General features: G+C 46.3%; 1 protein-coding gene across 1 annotated transcript in view; it reads left to right on the top strand.

Annotated features, from left to right (window-relative positions):
* UBE2R2 (ubiquitin conjugating enzyme E2 R2) overlaps positions 1-22,636 on the top strand; it is an 857,843-nt gene that overhangs the window by 673,732 nt on the left and 161,475 nt on the right. The window lies entirely within an intron of this gene.

Here is a 22,636-nt window from a genome sequence, read left to right as displayed (position 1 = left end):
AACTGATCAAAGTACAGCTGAACCTATCTCTACAACTGAAGCCCCTGCTACCACTCTTGAATCGGCCTCAGAAATTTTATCCACTACGGTGGTTGCCACTGACTTATCAGACACCAGATGTCTCTACCCCAGCACGTGGTGCTGCTAGGCCTCCAGCAGCCATGTCCATTAAGGCAGCCAAGACTACTAAGACAGTGCCTGTTAAACCCCCCACAACCAGGCCCTCTGCTAGTTCTCAAATGCTTACTTTGGCAGAAGATTTAATTTCATTAATTAGAGGATCTCAATCTCACCCAGACAGGGCCTCGCAGCCCCCAGAGAAGAGACCTAGGGCAGCCCCTGAGCCAGTGTCCTCTGATGATTCTGCTATCAGACATTTGAAGATTCTGATGCTGAAGAATCCATTCCAGCTGCTTCCCCACCAGAAGAATTCTCCTTTGGGAAACCTTACATGCCATGCGAGCAGTTCCAATGGCAGCAACAGGATTTTCAGACTCCAGAAAAGACTTAGGACCTTTCTGCACCTCCCACAGCACAGGCCCTTAGCTATACCTCCTGTTCTCTCTGTGGTGGATGATGCTTTCAATGATGTCTGCTCGCCCAGATTCTTTACCCCAGCCCCTGCCAAACCAGACAGTTTTTACAGGGTGCCAGATACTCATCACCACCTTTACAAGGCCCCACTTGCAGACCCAAACTATATCCCAGGGTCCCAAGACCATAGCTAAAAACCCTATTCCTTCTGAAAGGGAAGCAAGGTCCTTAGAGAGATGGGGTAAAAAAGTTTACACTTCAGCTACTCTCTCAGCTAGAGCTTTAAACTGTCATTTTCATATGATCCAATACCAAGAGTTTATGCTTGATCAGTTAACTAAAAACTAACCACTGATGAATCTCTTGATAAGAAATATGTATTAGAAATGGTAAATAACATACAACAGGTTAGCAACCATTCTTTTGGCTATGATGCACTGGAGGCTTCATTTAGATCAGCCACGACTGGCACAGTGATAAGAAGGCATGCATGGCTAAAGGAGCAAGCTTTACCGGATCATGTTAAAGCTAAGTTGCTAGATGCTCCTATGGATAAGACAAGTTTGTTTGGTACACCTGCCCAGCAGGTTATGAAGAAAATGGAAGAAAAGGCAAAATCTGTTCAAACGGTTAAAGATTTCTTGCAGGTTCAACCCCCAAGGTTTAGCAGGAACTGGCCTGCCAAAAATTGGTCCTTTCCTGACTCCACAAAATTTCAAAGGGGCTGGAATAGACGTTCCAGAGGCAGAAACCAATCCAGAGGAGGTGCCTACAGAGGACGACAGTGGCAAGGTAACAACAGAGGCACAGACACAACCACTGCCACTACATCAGCACAACCACAGTGACTTAACCCTAAATCCGCCTACCAGGGAACAAATAGCAGCTCCTCTAGGCGGAAAGTTAACCTTATTTTCAAAGACCTGGCACTACATAACAAAAGACAAGTGGATTTTACAAACCATAGATCAAGGTTACCGGTTTCACTTCCACACTTTACCAGTCAAAAGAGGAATGCCAAATCTACCTCCAAATCAAAAACAGAGGCACTACAACAGATAATGGAGTTAGCAAACATGAGAGCTGTGGAAAGAGTGCCAACAGCAGAGCAAGGAAAGGGTTCTACTCCAGACTATTCCTAGTTCCAAGAAAGGAAAAAGTTGGAGACCAATTCTCGACCTGTCCACCTTAAATACATACATCATTGTCCCAAAATTCAAAATGCTGACCCTACAGCAACTTCTTCCCATGCTGGGCAAGGAGTGTTGGCTGGTAACTCTAGATCTCAAGGAGGCATACCTGCACGTCCCCATTCGACCAATCTGCAGAAGATACCTCAGATTTCTTGCAGGATCAGAGCACTATCAATTCTCAGCATTGCCCTTTGGCTTATCTATAGAGTATTCACAAAATGCCTGGCATCAGTAATCGCCCATTGCAGACTACAGGAATTCAAATTTACCCATACCTGGACGACTGCCTGCAAAGCAAGCTGACAACAGATTTACAAAGGGTCATTTACTTGCTACAAGCACTGGGATACACAGTCAATTTACAAAAGTCAAGGCTGATACCATCCCAAACAAGGACATTCTTGAATTGGACACAGTAAAACAAATGGCATTCCTGACTACAGAAAACAAAAGAACTCCCTCTTTCTTGGCACTAACAAAACTGAACAAGTTAACAGCAAGAAAAGTACTGCAGGCCTTGGGCTTCATGGCATCATGCATAATCTTGGTCCCATTTGCCAGACTACATATGAGAAAACTACAGTGGTACCTAAAGAATTTATGGTCCCAAAACAGACACAGCCTAGAAACAGAAATCCCACTAATTCCATGTTTAAAGCAGGAGTTCCTATGGTGGGCTCAGGCATGTCAGTCAAACCCAGGCCTACCATGTCAAGCAAGCCAGACCATCACAACAGACGCTTCAGACCTAGGATGGGGGCCCACATGATGGACAAATGCGGATTGTGGGCACAGGATCAACTTCACCTGCACATCAACCTAAAAGAAATGCTGGCAGTAAAACTGGCAATCCAAAAGTTCAAACCATTTCTCCAAGAGAGTCATGTGGTACATCAACAAACAGGGAGGCACTCATTCATACCCCCTATGCAGAATGACTTTGGAGCTGTGGACCCTGGCACTCAGCTACAACATCCAGTTACAGGCAATATTTGTACCGAAAGAAAATACTCTAGCAGACATATTAAGCAGAACCACATCGATGCCCACGATGGAAGCTGCACCGGACATCTTCAAGACCATCTCAAAGAAATGGGAATGCCTCAGATAGATCTATTCGCATCACCTCTCAATCACCAGCTCAAAAGTTCTGCACAAGGACATTCCACCCACTAGCATGGAAAGTGGATTTCCTTCAGCTGGAAAGGCCTAACAGCATATGCATTCCCACCTCTTCCCTTGATACACAAAGTACTACTAAAATCAAGGAAGAACGTCCAAGGATAATCCTGATAGCTCCAAACTGGCCAAGACAACACTGGTACCCACTGCTGAGGAGCATGTCTCGAACAATATCTGATGCCTTTGATGTTAACTCAGAACAACTACAGCATCATACATCCAAACCTAAAAGCGTTGCAACTGACTGCATGGAACATCACATAGCAGCAGCTAAACCAGAACTTTCCCAAAGAGTTAAAGACATTATTCTTGAAGCACCTTCAACAAGAAGGAACTATGCTGGAAAATGGAAAAGGTTTGTCAAGATGTGTCAAACATAGATATGCCTAACATTCTGAACTTCTTCATTCAGGCCTGTCCTACTCCTCCATCAAGATACATGCATCAGCTATTTCAGCAGAATACAGCTTTGATCCACCTGTTTTTCGCACTTTGCTCAGGCAGTTCCTCAGAGGAATCAAGAATGTAAAACCTCCAAGGAAACCACCATTACCAGCTTGGGACTTAAACTTTGTGCTAGAAAAGTTGACACTATCACCCTTTGAACCAGCAGCAACAGCAGACCTACAACACCTGTCATGGAAAACTGCTTTCCTACTGGCAATTACTTCAGCAAGGAGGGTTTCAGAACTACAGGCCTTAATGGCAGTGCAACCCTTCCTAATCTTCCACCAAGATAGAGTGTCCATGAGGACTAATCCTACATTTCTGCCTAAGGTGGTATCCAGAGTGTCTTTAAACCAGGCAATCCACCTACCTACCTTCTTTCCCAACCCACAAAACAGAGGGGAAAGAATACTGCATACCTGATGTACATAGACAGCTGGACAGAACAAAAAATAGCAGAAAGACTGACCAACTTTTGTAGCCTATGCAACAGGAAGGGAAGGAAAAGCTATTTCCAAACAGACAATCTCCAAATGGATAGGAAATTCTGTTACTCCTTCCATGGAAAACCAATTCCACAGAACATAAGACCTCATTCTACAAGGGCAACAGCCACTACCACAGCCTTCTTAAGACATTATTGAGGCGGCTACTTGGACCTCCGTGCATACATTTGCCAAGCATTATAATTTGCCTCTATATTCCAGATCCCGAGCAGGGTTTGCCACTGCTGTACTGCAAGGGATCCTAAACACACCATAATCTACTTTTATCCTCCTCCCTAGTTGGCTATGGTATTCTACCTGCAGATGCATCCATGAAGGACATAGTACAGTTTTGTACCTACCATAAATGTAGATGTCCGAACTGGATAGCATCTGCAGTCAGGATTACCCTCCCTCCTTCCCTCTGTGGTACTCCTAGGGTGTTTACCCTCCTAATAGCTAGCCTGTGGGGGAGTCTTTTATGGTGTATTTGTTTGTATATATGTACATACATGCTTATTTTGTGTTTACCTCTATCTTTTTGGAAACATTGGCATCTATCCAAATTTTAGCCTTCAAGAGGGCTACTGGCATCTGGGGCAAGAAAGACTGAGGAAAATGGCGTAGGCTGATGCTTTTATACCCAAGACCAACAGAGATGGGACAACCCAGTTGTTATGACTGCAGATGCTATCCAGTTCGGACATCTACATTTATGGTAGGTACAAAACTGTACTTTTTTTTGATTATATTGCATTGCATTGTTACATAAATTTATGTATTGCCTTCCTTCTGGGGGCACCTGACATCTGGGGCAAGAAAAACTGAAGAAAATGGCGTCTGCTGGTTCTTTTATACCCCTGTCGCACTGGCGTCAGGGAAGAAGCGACTACATCCGACGCCGGACCTAGACTTTGGAATTCGGCCAACTGAGGACCCACCTGACGGCCGGAAAACCCATCTGTTATGACTGCATCTGTATTAGCACTCGAACATCTACATTTATGGTAGGTACAAAACTGTACTTTTCTACTTTTGTGCCCGCTTTAACTCTAGGACGATCAGACGTAGGACCAAGATTTTAGCTAGATTCCTTAATTTTGAATCTACTCACTAGAGTCCGATGGCGTCTGCCTGTTGTTCTGAGGTTGAACGACTTGGGCATGAGAGGGAAAAAGATGAGACCCAAGCTTAGGCCTTTGGATTACAACTGTTCTCCATCTGTTTCTCCTTCTAGGCTTGTGTTTGTTGAAGAAGACAAGGAGCTTTTGTAGCCCCCTTCTGTCTGAGGTGGTAGCGCAGGCCGCTGTCAAGATCCTTTTGGAGTCCGCCATGTCGTTGGGTCTCATCTGCTTCTGCACAGGCCCTTGCTTTCAGCTCATCAGTCAGGTCTGGTGCAGCTAGGCAGGCTTCAGCTTCCAAACAGCATTCTCTTCCCAGTGACATTTCATCACAGCTTCGGCCTACACTTGTTCATCTTTCTTCCAGAGAGACAGGTGTCAGGTTATCAAACGTCCGTAGACCCCTAAGAAGAGTACTGCTGCTGGGCTTTCGTCTTGGCCTACTAGCTCCCTTTCTTATGAATACCAACAGGACTTAGACTAGCTGAAGACCTGATATCCATGGTTTGGTCTAGACAAGCACCCAGGGATGCCTCCCCAAGTAAAAGGAAAAGGGATCCTACTTCTGTGGCCTTCCCAGATCCTTTTGAATCTGATGGGGATTCAGATGTAGAGGGGTCTGGTTCTAAAGAAGGACCCTCCCCCACTTCTTTTGAGGATTCAGAGGAGAACCTGGTCTCTGCACCCCCCCCCTTGTGTATAACCATTGATGAACCCCCACCCCCCTCCATGCTATGAGGGAACATTTTCAGTTTGAAACAGAGGATTACCAGTGTCAAAAAAGAGAATTGGGGAGTTTCTGGATCTGGTAGAGCACAAACCTCTTGCTATTCCATACACTTTAAAGGTGGTTGAGGATGTCTTCCAGGATTCTTCCTTGAATCCCGACTCTCTTCCCCCAGCCCCATATAAACCAGACCTGTTTTATAGGGTACAGGACTCCCATAAAAACCTTTTCAGAATTTCATCTACTGATCCAGAGGTGGTCACCCCAGGACCCAAAAGGGGCTGAGCCACTTCTTCTAGAAACCCTTTGCATATAGATAGAGAGAGCAGGACACTTGATACATTTGGGAAGAGGTATATACATTAGCCACCCTTACTATGAGGCTCTCAGCTGGCAGTTTCACATGATTAAATAGCAAACCATTCTGCATCAGCTTAAAGAAAAGGTCTCTTCACTGGAGGATAAAAACCTTTCTAAAGAGCTTTTGGATCTAGGCTACTCCTGTTCTCAGGTAGCAAGACATTCCTTACAATTTGGCTATGATGCTATGGAGACTTCTAGCCAGGCAGCTGCCACTTGCTCAGTTATTAGAAAGCATGCATGCTAGAAGTCTAAATCTCAAAATGCACTCACTCGAGGCACTCCTTAAAATGGAGGACATCGATGTTTGTCCAGCTCCAGAGAGCACCCCTGCACTTACCAGGCTGTAACTCATACCACACTTTTCGGCCATGTAACCTGGACCGAAACGCCAAAGGCGGAGGTGTGTCCATATTCATTAAGGATATCCACACCTCCAGGCTAGTTGCTCAGCATAATGCATCCGAGGTTATCCAAGTACAACAAACTCTGGGAAAAACTGCAATCCAAATTGTAGCTTGCTGCAGATCCCCCACCATGCCCCAGGATTCCCACTCCTCTTTTCTAGATGTACTGGAAAATATTAGGGTTCAACCAAACACCCTAATAATGGGTGACTTCAACTACCCCACCATTAACTGGGAAAACTACTCGTGTACCAACTCCTTAGCTCAACGCTTTCTGGAATTCATAAACTCCAATGCCCTAGATCAACTTATCCACACCCCCATCAGGGGCAACACTATCCTAGACCTAGTCATTACCAGCATGAGTGACCAGTGTTCCACACCTGAAGTCAACTTCTCGTTGGTCCGATCTGACCATAAGCTTATCACCCTTGATATCCACATCCCGCCCCCACCCCCCATTAAGGAAACCACAGTAAAAAAAATGTCTCCAAAGCCAATTTCATGCTTCTTAAGACAGAAGTGGTGAACTTCATGACACCCATGCAGATGGACAATACAGTTACAACTGCTGAATCCTACACAAATGCACTCTATAAGCACTTACACGAGTGCATGGATCGTGCTATGCCAAACAGAACCAAGACACTATCCTCCAAAAAAAGGAAGCCAATCTGGTGGTCCCCTGCCATAAACAAACTGTACAACAGAAGGAAGAAACTGTTGCAAAAGAGAGTAAAATCCCATGAGTGGAGGAGCTCCCTGGTCAGCCTCAGTAAGAAGCTGAGATCCCTTATAAGATCCTCCAAAGCTAGCTAAGAAAACAAAATCGCCACTAAATCCAAGGACAACCACAAAGCATTCTATAGCTATGTTAAGAATCTAGATGGCAACACCCAGATCTGCTCTGAGTTACAGCACAAAGGCACGAAAATTACAGAACCAACTGATGTTGCCAACATCCTGGCAGGTTCATTGCTAACTTTACCCCCCTCTCATCCCCTAAAGGGCCCATATCTATACAGGAAGAATGCAGAGTCCCTGTAATCACAACTACGCAGGTAAAAGCTGCACTCTCTAAAGCCAAAAACACATTCATGGGACCGGACAACATCCCAGGCTGCGTTTTACACTAACTTCAGAACGAACTGGCTCCCCACTTAAGCACCATGTTCAATAATAGCCTTGCTTCAGGCTTTGTGCCCACTGAATGGCGCACAGCAACAGTTATCCCACTCCACAAAGGGGGAGCCACCACTGATCCCAGGAACTATCTACCTATTAGTCTGACGAGCCTGGTCTGCAAGGCCATGGAACGTATCATGGAACTCATAAAGACGTTGGTAACCTCCAAACTTTGGATCCTACACAGTTCAGGTTTGTGAAAGGCAGATCATGCCTCCTGAACCTGATCGACTTCTTTGAGGCAGTCACCAAAGCCGTGGATGGAGGGTAAGGTGGTTCACACAGCCTATCTTGACCTCGCCAAGGCTTTGACACCATCCCCAATTCTGGAATTATAGCTAAACTCACTAAACTAGGTATAAATCCGTACGTCACAAGATGGGTTGCCAACTGGCTCACTGACGGAACCCACACTGTAAAAGTTGCAGTGTCCAAATCTGACCTCAAAGCAGTGACAAGTGTTGTACCACAGGGTTCCGTCCTGGGACCTCTCCTGTTTGGCATCTACTTCTCTGAAGTGCAGGCTAACGAAGTTCGCAGATGACTGCAAACTAGGAGCCATAGTCAAGTCCCCAAATGATGTGGACATCCTACAGAAGTGCCTCGCTGAGACAGATGCCTGGTGTCAGAGCCATGGCCTCAAGCTCAATGCCAAAAAGTGCAGTGTCATTCCCTTTGGTAAAAACTCTGTACCCATGAACTACCACATAGGCAGCACTCTACTTCACACCAAATGCGTGATAAGAGACCTTGGGACCCAGGTGGACAGTAGTCTCTCCTTTGATAGTCACATCGCCACAGTAGTCAGGAAGTCCTTCTACGTGGCACACATCATAAAAGGGTTCTCATCCAGGAAAAAAGAGGTCATTGTTCCCCTCTACTTGACACTCATTAGACCCATTATAGAGTACAACGCCCCTTTTGGAATGTACCTCACAAGACATCTGCAGCAGCTGGAAAAGCCACAGAAGTACTTCACAAATAGGATCACTGGCCTCAAACAAATGCCCTACACTGACCGCCTCAAAAAACTCCAGCTTTACTCCGTAGCATATCGCCTACTCCGAGGTGATCTCTGCCTAACATATAAAGCTATGTCAAACCCAGAACTGTTGGACATGCTACACCTAAAGAAATTCCAATCCCTCCGAGCTGCACGCTCTAGGGACATAAACCTTGTCACCACAATCGAGGACACACTGGAGGGATAGATTCCTGTCCCAGAGACTTCCTATACTCTGGAACAAGCTTACCCATCTATGTCAAGCAAAGTTCTTCATTAGCACTCTTCAAGAAAAATCTTGATGAGTGGATGGGAAATGGGGAAATACACCCCGGGGATCACTTCTGTGTCTCTGCTCAACAGTGGCACAGGAAAATAACTTTCTTAGGTGGCGTAAGCCAGTGAACCTTGTTGTCTAGGCTTACGTAGGCCCTTGGGCCGATAGCCTAGTACCTACCTATGAACCTATGAGTGGCTTAGGGAACGATCTCTTCCTGACCATGTTAAATCCAACCTTCTTGATGCCCCCCTTGACAAGGAATTCCTGTTTGGTCCTAAAGCTGAGGCTGTTCTTAAAGATGGAGGATAAAGCTAAGTCTATGCAGACTGTGAAAGACTTACTCCAAGTTAAGCCTCCTAGGGGTTAGTAGGAACTTCCCCACTAAACACTAGTCCTTTACCTCCCAATCTAGAGGCAGACTGAGGAAAACTCAGTGGGAAAGGTTTCATAGGCAGTGGCAACAGGTGCAGAGACCCAGGCAGTGGACCTCAGAACCTTCCAGTCAAGGGAGTTCTAGGCTCCAGGTTTCTGCCAGAAAGCAACAATGACCCCCCCCCACACACACACACATACATACACCACAAACACATAAGTAGGAGGAAGGCGGTCTCCCTCCAAACAAAACTGGACTCTCATCACTTCAGACAAGTGGGTTCTGGACATTATTTCAAATTGTTACAAACTCGCTTTCAGAGAGCCTTTAAAATACTCAGGCTATCCAGATATTCCTTAGAATCAAAAAACAGGCCCTTTCTCAAATCCAGATTTTGTGTTCTCCGGGATCACTGGAATCATTTCCAGAATATCAAAAAGGTAAAGGGTTCTACTCCAGGCTATTCCTGGTTCCCAGAAAAGAGGGTTGTTTGCGTCCTACCTTAGACCTTTCCAACCTCAGTTGCTCCTTTTTCCAAAATTCAAATTGTTGACTCTTCAGAAACTTTTACCTATGATAGTCCTCACAGGCCTTCGATTCTCTGGATCGAAAAAATGCATACTAGCACATCCCAATTCGAGTCTCAGAAGTTTTCTACACTCCAGAGCAGGTTCTAGTCACTGTCAGTTTTTAGCACTGCCTTTTAGCTTGTCTACTGCTCCAAAGGTTTTCCCCAAGTGCTTAGCCCATGCATTTGCATTCTGCAGGACCAGAGGGGTCCAGATATACCCCCTACCTGGACTATTGCCTGATACAGGCCACAAATCTATCAGAACTTCACAAGGATCTGAAGTTTACCCATCTTCTGACGTCCCTGGGCTTCACAATAAATCTGCAAAAATCCAACACTGTTCCAACCAACAGGATAGTTTTCCTGGGGGCCCTCCTGGACACATCACTTCAAAAAGTCTTTCTTTCCGCAGGCAGGGTCTCCTTTTTAACCCACTACTTTCAAAGTATCCAGCACAAGCAATGCATTTCTGCCAGAGAGCTTCTCTGAGTACTGGGATACATGGCATCTTGTATCCTCATGGTTCCCCTGGACAAGGGTGCACATAAGAAAACTCTAGTGATACCTCAGAAATGTATGGTGCCAGCACTCTCGGCCCCTGACCGAGATGCGCTGATTCTTTGTCTCAGAGGAGTTTGCATGGTGGATACAGACTTGTGCCCCAAATCATGGCCTTCCTTTCAGATTCACTCCCCAGGGCCAAGTTGTCACCACAGATGCCAGATACAGCCTGAGGGGGCCCACTTTCAACAGCTCCAATGCCAAAGGAAGTGGGAGGTTCAGTTCAAAGACTGGCACATAAACTGGAAAGTGCTTATGACAGTGCAAAAACGCCTGCTAGCTTTCAAGGAGAAATGTAAACCATGGGTCCTGTTAGTCAAAACAGGCAACACCACAGTTATGTGGTACATAAACAGGCAGGGGGGCACCCACTCTTACCCTCTGTGCCACCTATCAGTGCAAGTTTGGGAAACGGCTCACTCTCTTTTGGGGTTACACTTTCTGGCACAATACCTTCCAGGGGCTCAAAATACTCTAGCAGATCACCTTGAATGACATCTGCATTGGGAAATATTTCTCAGCATGGCCCAGAGATGGGGAGTCCCACAGACCTCTTTGCCACTAAGGAAAACACCCATCTGGAAAGACTTTGCTCCAGGATCAAACAGAAATCAGCCTGGCGAACAGATAACTTTGTCCTTCTTTTGGACACGTCTCTTAATGTGTGCATTCCCTCCTTTATCCCTACCTCAAGTGCTTTTAAAGATGAGCGAAGAGGGCCCAGGGACAATACTGATAGCACCAGACTGGCTCAGGCAGCACTTGTATCCTCTGCTTCTCGAACTAGCCAACCAGAGTCCATGGCTGCTGCCTCAGAGTCAGCTTTCTCACTCAGGACAAGGGAAGGATCGTGCAACCCAGGCTGCGGACACTCGACCTTTCAGCTTGTATAATTCCACAGCATTCAGGAACAAGTTTACCCTAAGCAAACGAGTTCAGAACATTCTCAAGGAATCTAGAAGGCCTAGCACTAGAAAAATCTACTTGGCTAAGTGGAAAAGATTTTCCATCTGGTGCTATCAGCAACACCATAATCTTGATTCAGCCCAGATTGGTACCATTCTAGATTACCTAGCTAGTCTGGTTGATAAAGGCCTTTTCTACTGTTTGTGGATCTTCCATTTCGGTTCATGTTCTTGCTCTTCCTCCCGTCTCCTCCCATCCCTTGTTAAGACACTTCCTTAGGGGAGTCGTCCACATCATACTGCCCAGGAGGCAACCTATAGCGGATATAAAAAGTTTATACATCCATGTTAAAGTGACAGGTTTTTGTGATAAAAAATGAGACCACAAATCATTTCAAAACTTTTCCCATCTTTATTGTGCCCTATAACCTGTAAAATTCAATTGAAAAATATGTTGGGGAGGGGGATATAAAAAATGTATAATAAGCTTGGTTGCATGTGTGCACACCCTTAAACTAATACTTTGTTGAAGCACCTTTTAGTTTAATTACAGCATTCAGTCTTCTTGGGTACACACCTGCCATCAATTAAAGAGACTCTGATAACCCCAAATAAAGTTCAACTGTCCTAGTAGGATTTTCCTGACATTTACTGAGTTGCCTGCTACAGCAAAAGCCATGGTTCGCAGAGAGCTTACAAAGCATCAAAGGGATCTCATTGTTGAAAGGTATCAGGAGAAGGGTAAAAAAATTTCCACAGTATTTGGATATACCATGGGACACAGTGAAGACAGTTATCGAAAAGTGGAGAAAATGTGGGACAACAGTGGCATTGCAAAGAACTAGACATCCCTCCAAAATTGATGAAAAGAAGAGACAAAAACTGGTCAGGGAGGCTGCGAAGAGACCTGCAGCAACACTGAAGGAGCTGCAGGAATTTCTGGCAAGTACTGGTTGTGTACTACATTAGTCAAAACTCCCATATTCTCCATATGTTTGGGCTATGGGGTAGGGTTGCAAGACGGAAGCCTTTTTTTTTTTTTTTTTACACACAAAAACATCCAGGTCCGGCTACAATTTGCAAAACAATACATCAAGTCTCCCAAAAGCATGTGAGAAAATGTGTTATGGTCTGATGAGACCAAGGTTGAACTTTTTGGCCACAATTCCAAAAGGTAGTTTGGCGCAAAAACAACACTTTGCATCACCAAAAGAATACCATCCCTACGCTGAAGCATGATGGTGGGCAGTATCATGCTTTGGGGTTGCTTTTCTACAGCTGGAACTGGGATTTTAGTCAAGGTGGAGGGAATTATGAACATTTCTGAACACTAGCAACCCAAATGAGACCAGTCCTTTGCAGAAAAAAAATCACAGGAGAACAAAGTGATTTAGCACTTTCGTTCACTTTACTTATAATCCCATAAGTAAAGTGAACGAAACCGCTAAATCACTTTGATCTCCTGTGATTTTTTTTTCTGCACTGGACTGGTCCTTTGGCTTGCTAGTGTTTTCTGTGTTTTCTACCCAGTTTCTGCTTATTCAGAGTTCCAAATACTAGTCATGTTTGCCCCAAAACCTTCAGGTATCTGCTAGAAAGCTGAAGATGAAGAGGAATTTCACCTTTCAACACGACAATGACCCCAACCATACATCCAAATCCACAAAAGAATGGCTTCAACAGAAGAAAATTAAAGTTTTGGAATGGCCCAGCCAGAACCCAGACCTAAATCCAATAGAAAATCTGTGTGGTGATCTGAAGAGGGCTGTGAAGACAGATGCCTTTACAATCTGACAGATTTGGAGCGCTTTTGCAAGGAAGAGTGGGCAGATATTGTCAAGTCAAGATGTGCCTTGCTGATAGATTCCTACCCAAGAAGACTGAATGGTGTAATTAAATCAAAAGATGCTTCAACAAAGTATTAGTTTAAGGGTGTGCACACTTATGCAACTAGCTTATTGTACATTTTTTTATATAGTCTCCCCTAAGAGATTTGTTTGTTTTCAATTGAATTGTACAGGTTAAAGGTCACATTAAAGGTGGGAAAAGTTTTGAGATTTATTGTGGTCTCATTTTTTTATATTACAAAAAAACTGGCATTTTAACAGGGGTGTGTACACTTTTTGTATCCACTGTATCTCTCCATGGGACCCTAACTTTGTTCTGGAAACATTTACTTTGCCTCCTTTCGAACCTGCAACTGAAGTTTCTAACTTGGAAAACTGCCCTGCTGCTGGCTATTACCTCAACCAGGAGGATCTGTGAACTACAGGCTGTTATGATGGTGGAACCATTCCTCATCTTCCACCCAGAAATGGGTTTCTCTCAGATCTAACCCTTCTTTTGTGCGCAAGGTGGTCACTGACACTTCTCCAAGTCAAGCCATTCACCTGCCTACATTTTTCCCAGCCCCCAGAAAAAAGGAGGAATAATACTTCATTCTCTCAATGTGCATAGGCAACTCCACTGCTATCTTGACAGCAGAAGAGTCATGAGAATATCTGACCAGGTTTTTGTGACTTTTGCCCCTGGCTTTGAGGGAAAACCAGCTTCAAAACAGAGCATCTCAAAATGGATCTCCTACTGTATCTCTCTTTACAAGCCATCATGGCAAAAAAAAAATCCCCTAAGGCTGTCCGGTCTCACTCTACTACGGCTACTACAGCCTCTGCTGCCTTCTTGAAAAGGGTCCCTACCAAGGACATCCCGGAAGCTGCCACTTGGTAATCTGTGCATACCTTCACCAAACACTACCACTTGGCAGCCTTTTCCATTTCCAGAGCAGGATTTACTTCTCCCAATCCAGCAGGGCATCCTCTCCACTCCTAATATTCCTTCCTCCCTCTTCATCTTTGAGAATCTTCCCACAAGTCGGGACTGCAACAGTGAAACCCATAGAACATAATACAGTTGTGTGCACTTGCCATAAATGTACTGTTGCAGTCTTCGTTCCCTTCCTCCTTCCTCCTTCCCCCTTAACCTACTAGGTAGTATACTCATAACCTCTTTTCTAGCCAAGGGAACCCCTGTTTGCCTCTCTTCCTGTAGGGGTTCTCTTTCATGGTTCCCTACTGCTCACTTGAGGCTTCTTCCAGTTAGGGGACAAGAAAAAAATGAATGTTAAGTTGTCAATCTCGCCTTCATTCTTGCTGGATGGGTTCGGAGCCGATCCTCGGCTCCGACTCGGCACTTGCTTTAGCTCGAGAACTCCTTTTACCAGCTCGAGGCAACCCTATATCCCATGATGCAAGGCGGAACTACCTCAGATCTCGTTTGCCGCTTAGCGAAAGAGGTCTCCTTTGCCAGCTGAGGTAAGTTTTTTCTTAGTCAAGTAAGAAAAAGTGTAGTTAGGGGTTTATTTTTCCCTGTTAGTGTTAGTGTAGTCTGTAATTAGTTACAGCCCACCCTATTCCCTATTTTTCAACCTTTTTATAAACTTTTTATAAGTTTTGTCTAAAGTAGTTTAGTCAGGCCTAGTCCCTTTCTGTTATCCCTTCCTGTGTGCTTGTGTAAGGGATTAATTTGTATGTTTGTTGGGACTGTTTGTGTTCTATCCTTCTAGGATGTCTAAAGAAGGCAAGGTCTCAGGCTTCAAGAAGTGTGACCAGTGCTGTCAGAAAATGTCTCTGACAGACGGTCACACTTCTTGTGTTTATTGCCTGGGGCCTTTGCACCTGCAGGACTCCTGTGCGTTGTGTCATGCTTTTAGCCAGAGAGTCCTGCAGGAAAGGAGGAACAAACTAATCCTCAGAGGTTTACTTAAACCTGAAGGTTCTCCTCCTAAATCAGGGTCAGGAAAACCTCTTAAGCCACCAAGGTTCAGGCTACAGTGTCCAAGCCTCCTCCGGTGGCTCCGGCCCGTGGAGCCGATATCGGCCCGCTGGAGTCGATACTTCTTCTCGAGTAGTGGGTTCGGTGCCGCGGCTCCGATACCCAGACTACTGTGGCCTTGTCGCTCGGCTGGAGCCGACACTTTATCCAGCATCGGAGCCGAAATCCTCGGCTCCATCTGGAGTTCTAGGGACTTCGGCCCGATGGCTTCGACCGTAAGAGATCTCGGTCCCCCTCTATTATGAGTATCCATTCGCCCGGGATCTCCTCTTTTGTCGGAGCGGAGCCATCGGAGCCGATCTTCGAGATCTTCCAGGCTGTCTGACCACGACTTGGAGAGGGTGGTAAGCAGGCTGTTGAAGTCTCAGGCACTGGCCCAAATGCTCCATAGCCCGTCTCAACAGACTTCGGCTATAGCCCCAATTCTTGAACTTCCTCCTCCGACTCCACACCAGAGTTCGGAGCCGGAGCTTCTTGGGACAGCGACTGTTTGATGCCGAGCCGATACATCCTTCGGCTCCGTGCCCTCGGCTCCGATCTCCTCCTTGAGACCTTCCTTGGAGGGATCCGGTCATCGGGTTTCCACTGTCTGCTCCGAGGGGCTAGTGGCATCGGACCCTTGTCCGACCCGCTCTCCCTCTCGGGCTTCGCTTTGGTAAGCTCGGTGCCGACATCGCCTCAGAGCCTTCTCTCTCCTTGGAGCCGACCATTCCTGTTTCTTCGAGCGGGTGTGTTCCGGTCTCCGGTGAGAGGAGCCTTTGAGGTGATGAGGAGTGTCCTGGCCTCTGAGCCTGGTCAACGGTCTATCCCTCTAGCTCCTCCCTCATCAGTGCCTGCAGATGCCTCTTGCCAGCCTCTTGCTCTCAGGCCCAGGGATCCATCACCCCAGGTTTCCCCACTGGGAATTTCCTCCTCTTCCGAGGTTTCTCCTGACCCTGCAGGGGAACCCCCTCGGAAGAGGACGTGTAAGAGGAAACACACAGACTCCCCTGAGTCTACTACATCTGATACCGACTTAGATGAGTCGGAGGGTTCCCCACGGTCCCCCTCTGAGGATGTCTCCTTTTCAGACATCCTTGAGCTCCTCAAACAGAGGGGGAATTGGCCCTCCATTGACCCCTCCGAGGATGAGTCTGTATACCTGGAGGCTTTTGGATCCCGACCCTCCACCTCCTGGGTGTCTCTGCCTTTCGACCCACTCATGCAGGTAGTGGCTCGAAAGGCGTGGCTCCAGATTCTGTGGAACCTGTCCCCAGGAGACCATCCAAGTTCATTACAGCCCGTCGGATAAACAGTTCCTTTCCAAAGGTGTCTCTGTGGATGCTATGGTGGTGGCGGCCACTAAGAAGGAACTGGCGGATCCTTCAGTACCTGTCCATCCCCTAATAAGGATTCTAGGACCATGGACAGGTATGGAAAGCGGATGTTTTCTTCAGCGACCTTTGCTATGCTCGCTGAATTACCTTTGTCACTTCACCAGGCTTCAACGAGATATTCTCAAAGAACTGGGTGAAGTAGTCCAGGATCCTTCTGCTGCTGGGGCTCAGGAAAGATTGCCTCACAGCTTGCTATCCTGAATTCCATATCTAACTCCTCTATGCGGCTCATATCTTATGCAGCCGATGGAGCGAGCAGGGCCGCAGGCACAGGAGTTGCTCTTAGACGCCAAGCCTGGATGCGGCTGTGTAATTTTATGGACCCCTTTAAGGCATCCTTCACTAATACCCCCTTTGACGGTTTGGCTTTGTTCGGGCCTCAAGTGAAGGATACCTTGACCAGGTGTGAGCAGGACGGTAAGACTCTTTCTGCCGTTGGAGTCCAGTTTTCCACTCCTTCTAGACCATATCCCAAGGGTCAGAAAGGGGAAGATGTGGTTCCGTAAAGCCCAAGGAGCTACACGGACACACGTGGTCAGTTTACCCCCAGAGGCAGAGGGGTAACAATAGACGCCCCTAGAGGCAGGGGGGGGTCCTCAGAACCAGGGCAACAGGGAGTCTCTTCCTGAGAAGCCCTTTCAGCATCCCTGAGGTGTTGCCCGACTGTCCACCCTTGGAGGCAGTCGGGGGAAGGATTTCACTGTACCCAGTAGCCTGGCAATCCCTATCCCAAGAGAAGTGGGTACAGTCGATTCTATCCGAGGGTTACAAGATCCCCTTCGTAAGGTTTCCCGTACCTCTACAATCCCTTCCAGACATCTCACCCGGTCAAAGGGATTTGGCAAAACAGGAGGTTTCAAAACTCCTAGAAAAAAGAGCCGTCCAGACAGTGCCGGCAGACCAAGTAGGATCCGGCGTCTACTCGATATTCTTTTTGGTCCCCAAAAGGACGGGAGAGTGGAGACCAATATTAGACCTCAGCAATCTGAACAGATTTGTCAAAAAGGCAAGATTCCGGATGGTCACGCTTCAGTCCATTCTGCCCTTTCTGGGCAAGGACAACTGGATGTGCTCTATAGACCTTCAGGATGCGTACTATCACATAAAGTTTCACAGGCGCTCCAGGAGGTTTCTCCGCTTTCGGCTAGGGACCAGTCATTACCAATTCAGAGCCCTGCCCTTTGGCCTCACTTCAGCCCCAGAGTGTTTACCAAATGCATGGCAGTGGTCACAGCTCACCTGAGACGTCGAGGATTCCAGGTGTTTCCTTATTTGGACGACTGGCTCCTCTCCGCCACCACCAAGTGTCAGCTTCTTCAGTCCAGAGACTACACCCTACAGCTTTGCAAGAATCTGGGAATTTCAGTAAATTTCGTAAAATCTTCTCTGCTGCCTTGCCAATCTATCACCTTTATAGGCGCAGAGTTAAATACCGTCAAAATGTTAGCCAGACTAACAGATCAAAGAATTTTGGACATCCAAAAATTTGTTCGGCTTCTGTTACAAAACAAAAAGATCAAAGCCAGGTTTGTCCTGAAAGTTCTAGGTCTAATGGCTGCGGCCATTGTTCTTCTACCACTGGCTGGCTTTCACATGCGTCTCCTACAGTGGATGCTTTTCACACAGTGGTCGTATCACGATCTTCCGATGAGACACGAGATCTTAGTGACACAGTCTTGCAGGGCTCATCTGGACTGATGGATATCCTCCCCTCTTCTTCATCAGGGCCGACCCTTTGTTCCCCCTCCTCCAGTTGCCACAGTCACCACGGATGCCTCCCTGATCGGGTGGGGGGGGGCATTATCAGGGCAGGATGGTCCACGGGACGTGGCAACCCATAGAATACCATCTGCACATAAATGTCCTGGAGATGAGAGCAGTGCTTTTAACGTTGCAAGCCCTCGACGACTTTCTTCCCACGGGGACTATTGCAGTACAGACGGACAACATGTCCGTGGTCTGGTACATCAACAAACAGGGCGGAACCAGGTCCTATCCCTTATGTCGAGAAGCTCTCAGACTTTGGCAATGGGCGATCTCTTCTCAGCGGTTCCTGATAGCAACGCACATGCCCGGCAGGTCCAACCTATTGGCGGACAGGCTAAGCAGATCTATTCTGATGCCTCACGAGTGGTCTCTCAATCAATCTGTAGTGGATCAGATTTTTCTGAAGTGGGGCACTCCTTGTTGCGATCTTTTGCTACCCCTCAAAACAACAAGTGCCCAGACTATTTCACTCTATTTCCCTTCCAGGCCAACCCCTGAGAGACTCTCTAACCCAGGATTGGCCGGGGACTTCTTTATGCTTTTCCTCCCTTTCCATTGATTCCACAAGTCATTCAGAAAGCCACCGCTTTGAGAGCCAAATTGATCCTCATTGCTCCCTTTGGCCTCGACAGATTTGGTTTCCGCCTCTGCATCGTCACCTTCTGGTGCAGCCCTGGCATCTGGACCCAGTTCCGGATCTTTTGATCCACCAGTCGGGTCAGCAGCACCGGGCCGTTCATTCTCTCAACCTCACTGCTTGGTTGCTCCACTTCCTTCCTAGCCAGGCTACCAATGATTTCTGACTCAGAGACATTTTAGTGTCTTCTTTGAAGTCGCCCACTAGGACTATATATGCTAGCAAGTGGCTTGGTTTTCGATTTGGGCAAACTCCAGAAATATTGATCCTTTTACTGCTCCTGTACATTCTGTTTTAGATTTCGTAGCGGAGGTTTTTCATTCGGGATCCTCGTCATCTACAGTCAAAGTACAACTGGCTGCCATTTCCAAGTATCATGTTGGCTTGCATGACAATAACATCATGTCTCATAGATTATGCAAGGTCTTTTGAGAGGAGTTTTCTCCTAAAACCACCTATAAAGCATCCTCCTCCGCAATGGGATCTAAACTTAATGTTAGCATCCTTGATACTACCTCCTTCGAACCGTCTGCTTCATGTTCTTTGAAGTTATTGACATGGAAAACTATATTTTTACTGGCTGTCACTTCTGCTAGAAGGGTTTCGAGATTCAAGCTCTCTGTATTCGTTCACCTTATTTGGTTTTTCATAAGGACAGGGTATCGTTAAGAACTAACCCTTCCTTTCTCCCCAAGGTTGTATCTCAAACCAATATTAACCAATCTATAGAATTACCAGTCTTTTCCTAACTATTCTGACAGAGCTGAACAGAAATTGCATTTTTTGGATGTCCATCGTCAGCTCAGGTACTACTTGCATAGGACTAAACAAATTAGAAAATCGGACCAATTGTTTGTCTCTTATGCAGAAAACAGGTTAGGTCTTCCAGTTTCTAAAGTGACCTTATCCAGATGGTTGACTTCCACCATTTCCTATGTGTACTCTCTCAGAGGCAAACAACTACCTTCTAAGCCAAAAGCACACTCGACCAGGAGTCTATCCACTTCTGTAGCTTTTCAGGATAGACTTCCCATTGATACCATTTGTGCAGCAGCTACATGGGCCACGCCTCATACCTTTGTTTCTCATTACAAGTTGGATTTGGCCTCCAGAGATAGGGCCAGTTTTGGTTCCACAGTTCTCAAGAGTCTGTTCCATTGAGCCACCCGGGATACAGGTGCTAGGGACGCGGTCCCATCCAGCAAGAATGAAGGCGAGATTGACAACTTAACATTTAGAAGTTATGTACCTACCATAACGTTCCATGTTAGTTGTCTTCTCTCGCCGCCTTTCTTGCGTCCCTCCCTCCTTCCCCCTGGCCTGGACAGATCTTGAAGAGTTCCTACTAGTTTGTTTCCTCTGGATCTTTGTTATGAGGACTTCTTTTAGGAAACTTTGTTCCTATTTTGGTTAGGATAACCTTTGGCAGGGTAAGTTAGCTGCCAAACGAGATCTGAGGTAGTTCCGCCTTGCATCATGGGATATAGGGTTGCCTCGAGCTGGTAAAAGGAGTTCTCGAGCTAAAGCAAGTGCCCAGTCGGAGCCGAGGATCGGCTCCAAACCCATCCAGCAAGAAAGAAGGCGAGAGAAGACAACGAACATGGAACGTTATGGTAGGTACATAACTTCTAATTTCATGATGTTGGATGGCTCCCTATATATCAAAGCATACCGACGTTGAGAGGTGTCCGCCTGCCTTAGGAGGTGGGAAGAATTTTCTCCGGTAGTTGGGCCAGCCAAAGGGCTTTAACAACAGGAAATCCCAAAAGTCAGGTCTGCAAAAGTGAATACACTCTTAACATCTACATTTATGGTAAGTGTACACAACTGTACTTTCTCATTCCGTCTCCACCCAGACATCCAGCTAGGGATTGTTTAAATTGGCTCAGGACTTTTTGCAATTTTTTTTTCATAGTGGCATGACAGATCAGAACAGCACTTTGTTTTTGTCATCAGAGTTGACCACCCCCCACCCCAAAAAAAAAGGGACCCTCCTCAAAGGGTCAGGGTCCTCAGATAAACCGATGTCAGTAAAAGTTAACAATTGTATTACTTGTGGAAAGCAAATACCTCAAAGATTTTCATTCGTACTGCATTCTTTGCTTAGGCCCAGATCACGACGTCCCTCGCTGTCGGTTTTGTGCCTTATTCAATCCTCAAACTATTCGTCATCTGTTCATTTTCGCATCTAGCTATTTCGGTACTCTGTTCAATTATTCAGAAATGGCTTTGGTAAGCCATCCGACTACCGACATTCCAAAAAAACGCAAAGATAAAGACAGAGCGAGACCACATATTTCCAAAGCTGCCAATGACGCTTCCGTTAAGCTAGTTGCCAGTTCTCCGGTACTCAGTGAGGAGGTTTCACAGCCCCTGATACCCACTATTTCAGATTTGCAGGCCTTTACTGAGACCCATTCGGAGTCCGGTATGCCGCGAGATGCTTCTTCGACTATGGAACCTGCGGATGTCTCTACCTTGGATGGGTCTGGAGCCGCTGTGCAGGTACCGGCTTCTGAGGGTGTATGCAGGCCTACTGACTTGCATATCAAACCGACGCCATCTTCTTCAAGGCCTAAAACTCGATCCACACCTAGAAAACCGACGCCCAGACCGCATGGTCTGGCCCCTATGCCTAAAAAACAAATAAGAATGGCTGAAGACCTTATTACTCTAATCAGGGGAAACCAGCCTTTTCCCTCTAAGAGACCTAGAACTGATTTTCTTTGTTTCTTCTGATCAGGATTCTGAAATTCCTGTTTCTTCTGATGACCAGGATTTGCCCTTATCTACCTATGAGGATTCTGTTGCAGAGGACTCCCTTCCCTCTGCTTCCCCTTCAGAAGATTTCTCTTTTGGCAAAACTTTGCATACTCTTAGGGAGCATTTCCGCTGAGAAAGCCAGGATTACCCTGACTCTAAAGAGAGGCTTAGGGAATTCTTACTCCTACCTCAGCACAGGCCTTTAGCTATCCCTCCTCTGCTAAACATTGTAGATGATGCCTTCTTGGAATCTAGCCTGGCCCCAGACACTTTACCTCCGGCTCCCAGGAAACCTGACTGGTATTACAGAGTACCGGACTCTCACAAGTTCCTCTTTAAGAATCCTACCGCGCATCCAGAGACCATTTCACAGGGACACCCAAATGCATTAAGGCTACTACTGCCAAAAACTCTACCCCCTCTGATAGAGATTCCAGGGCCATGGATAGATGGAGTAAGAGGGTATACACTTCTGCTACTTTGGCCATTAGGGTCTTAAACTGCCAGTTTCATATATCAGCAGCATATTACTGGATTGCTTAAACAGAAAATGTTGATTCCTGACTGTGCTGAGAGTAAAGAATTACAGGATTTAATGCATTCTGCTGAACAAGTTGGTAAACATATTTTGCAGTTTGGTTTGGACTCCTTAGAGGCATCTTGCAGGGCTGCTGTCACTGGGTCTGTACTTGGAAGGCATACTTGGCTTAAGGAGCAAACTTTGCCAGATCATGTTAAAGCTAAATTACTGGATGCTCCCTTAAACCAAGACCGCCTGTTTGGCAACAAAGCAGAAGTAGTACTTAAAAAGATGGAGGAAAAAAACTAAATCTATGCAAACTGTTAAAGATTTCCTGCAGGTACAGCCTCCCAGATTTAGTAGGCATTGGCCTTCTAAGAATTGGTACATTCCTGTCTCTTCCAGGCC

The sequence above is a fragment of the Protopterus annectens genome, chromosome 1.part1, assembly GCF_019279795.1.
Source record: "Protopterus annectens isolate FY-2018-M chromosome 1.part1, PAN1.0, whole genome shotgun sequence".
Lineage (NCBI taxonomy): Eukaryota > Metazoa > Chordata > Ceratodontiformes > Protopteridae > Protopterus > Protopterus annectens.
This window is presented reverse-complemented; position numbering and strand designations above follow the sequence as displayed.